We start from the raw sequence: 3327 nt of genomic DNA, 5'->3' as shown, positions 1-3327 counted from the left end.
AGTGGTATAATCTCGCCTCACTGCAACCTCCGCCTCCCGGGTTCAAGCGATTCTCTTGCCTCAGACTCCCAAGAAGCTGGGATTACAGGCTCACATCACCACACCTGACTAATTTTTGTATTTTTAGTAGAGACGGGGTTTCGCCTGTGCTGGCCAGGCTGGCCTCAAACTCTTGACCTCAGGTGATCTACCAGTCTTGGCCCCCCAAAGTGCTGGGATTACAGGCATGAGCCACTGCACCCAGCCTAGAGCTCACCTTTTTTAAAATATTAAAATACCGTGCTTGATAAAGGTAATAATAATTTTTAAATCAACATTTGTTTGATAGTAGAATTTCAATTATCTTAATTTTCGGAGTGTAGGAAAAATATCTCATTGCATCATGTATAGAAAACATCCTATTAACATAGGACATATTGTTAGATTCAGTAGGGTTCTATCAATTTTTTTAATTTAAATCATGGACGGTTACATCATTAAATTGTATTCATTGGGTTGAGGTGTTGAAGAACTCGTCACCTCCCACATCCCAATTTTAACACCTGCTCTTTGCTCTTCATTTTGTATAAGCCAAGGTTGGTTCATCATTCAACTTCCACAGCGACTTATCTATTTCTAATGCTTGGCAAATTTTCCAAGGATTTCCTCTAGTGGTGCAGTGAAATATGCTATCGCAGGCCTAATTTTTCTTTGAAGGCTTCTATTTTATCTTAAAAATCTGTATGAATTTTCTATGTAAATATACAATGTCTTCTTCGTCAGAACCACCCGGTTGGCTGCCCTCCGAGCTGCACCTCCTGGTCACCACCACCGCCACGGCCAGAGGTCGTCTTCTTGGGGAGGTGGCTCCCAACTTTGAGGCCAATACCACCGCCGGCCGCATCCGTTTCCACGACTTTCTGGGAAACTCATGGGGTGTTCTCTCCTCCCACCCTCGGGACTTTACCCCAGTGTGCTCCACAGAGCTCGGCAGAACTGCAAAACTGGCACTGGAATTTGCCAAGAGGAATGTTAAGTTGATTGCCCTTTTTTTTTTCTTTTTTTCCTTTTTTTGAGATGGAGTCTCTCTCTGTCACCCAGGCTAGAGTGCAGTGGCGGGATCTTGGCTCACTGCAATCTCTGCCTACCGGGTTCAAGCCATTCTCCTGCCTCAGCCTCCCGCGTAGCTGGGACTACAGGTGCGTGCCACCACGCCCGGCTAATTTTTGTATCTTTGGTAGAGACGGGGTTTCACCATGTTGGTCAGGCTGGTCTCGAACTCCTGACCTTGTGATCGGTCTGCCTCAGCCTCCCAAAGTGCTGGGATTATAGGTGTGAGCCACTGCACCCAGCCAATTGCCCTTTCAATAGACAGTGTTGAGGACCATCTTGCCTGCAGCAAGGATATCAATGCTTACAATGGTGAAGAGCCCACAGAAAAATTACCTTTTCTCATCATCGATGATAAGAATTGGGACCTTACCATCCTGTTGGGCATGCTGGATCCAGCAGAGAAGGATGAAAAGGACATGCCTGTGGCTGCTCATGTGGTGTTTGTTATTGGTCCTGATAAGAGGCTGAAGCTGTCTATCATTGACCCAGCTACCATTGGCAGGAACTTTGATGAGATTCTCCGGGTAGTCACCTCTCTGTAGCTGACAGCAGAAAAGAGGGTTGCCACCCCAGTTGATTGAAAGGATGGAGATAGTGTCATGGTCCTTCCAACCATCCCTGAAGAGGAAGCCAAAAAAACTTTTCCTGAAAGGAGTCTTCACCAGAGAGCTCCCATCTGGTAAGAAATACCTCTGCCACACACCCTAGCCTTAAGTCTCTTGGAGAAGTTGGTGCTGTGAGCCAGAGGACGTCAGCTGCCAATCATGCCTTCCTGCAGCAACTCCATAAAAACATCCTGGTGTCAACACACCAAGGTTTTTAGGTTGCTATACTACTGGCTTATTAAATGAAAACTGGCACGGGGGCGGAGCAAGATGGCCGAATAGGAACAGCTCCAGTCTCCAACTCCCAGCGCGAGCGACACAGAAGACCGGTGATTTCTGCATTTGCAACTGAGGTACTGGGGTCATCTCACTGGGGAGTGCCGGACAATCGGTGCTGGTCAGCTGCTGCAGCCTGACCAGCGAGAGCTGAAGCAGGGCGAGGCATCACCTCACCTGGAAGTGCAAGGGGGAAGGGAATCCGTTTTCCTAGCCAGGGGAACTGAGACACACAACACCTGGAAAATCGGGTAACTCCCACCCCAATACCGCGCTTTAAGCAAAGAGGCACACCAGGAGCATATACCCCACACCTGGCCGGGAGGGTCCCATGCCCACGGAGCCTCCCTCACTGCTAACTCAGCAGTCTGCGGCGATCTATCGGCAAGGCAGCAGCGAGGCTGGGGGAGGGGCGCCCGCCATTGCTGAGGCTTAAGTAGGTAAACAAAGCCTCTGGGAAGCTCGAATTGGGTGGAGCTCACAGCAGCTCAAGGAAGCCTGCCTGTCTCTGTAGACTCCACCTCTGGGGACAGCGCACAGCTGAAGACCAACAGGGGAAACAGCGGGGGCCAGTGCAGACGCGAACGACTCTGTCTGACAGCTTTGGGGAGAGCTGTGGATCTCCCAACTCGGAGGTTGAGATCTGAGAACGGACAGACTGCCTGCTCAGGTGGGTCCCTGACCCCTGAGTAGCCTAACTGGGAGACATCCCCCTCTAGGGGCAGTCTGACACCCCACACCTCACAGGGTGGAGTACACCCCTGAGAGGAAACTTCCAAAGGAAGAATCAGACAGGTACACTCGCTGTTCAGCAATAATCTATCTTCGGCAACCTCTGCTGCTGATACCCAGGCAAACAGGCTCTGTAGTGGACCTCAAGCAATCTCCAACAGACCAACAGACAGTCCTTCTGACTGTCAGAAGGAAAACTATCAAACAGGAAGGACACCTATACCAAAACCCCATCAGTACGTCACCATCATCAAAGACCAGAGACAGATAAAACCACAAAGATGGGGAAGAAGCAGGGCAGAAAAGCTGGAAATTCAAAAAATAAGAGCGCATCTCCCCCTGCAAAGGAGCGCAGCCCATCGCCAGCAACGGATCAAAGCTGGTCAGAGAATGACTTTGACGAGAGGAGAGAAGAAGGCTTCAGTCCATCAAACTTATCAGAGCTAAAGGAGGAATTACGTACCCAGCGCAAAGAAACTAAAAATCTTGAAAAAAGAGTGGAAGAATTGACAGCTAGACTAATTAACGCAGAGAAGATCATAACTGAAATGACAGAGATGAAAACCATGACACGAGAAATACGTGACAAATGCACAAGCTTCAGTAACCGACTCGATCAACT

The 3327-nt window shown here is 49.2% G+C and overlaps 1 pseudogene; it reads left to right on the top strand.

Moving 5' to 3' along the window:
• The first annotated feature begins 746 nt into the window (after nt 1-746).
• On the top strand, nt 747-1800 carry LOC104673837 (annotated as a pseudogene).
• The last annotated feature ends 1527 nt before the right edge of the window (nt 1801-3327 follow it).

This window comes from Rhinopithecus roxellana, chromosome 2 (assembly GCF_007565055.1).
Source record: "Rhinopithecus roxellana isolate Shanxi Qingling chromosome 2, ASM756505v1, whole genome shotgun sequence".
NCBI lineage: Eukaryota > Metazoa > Chordata > Mammalia > Primates > Cercopithecidae > Rhinopithecus > Rhinopithecus roxellana.
This window is presented reverse-complemented; position numbering and strand designations above follow the sequence as displayed.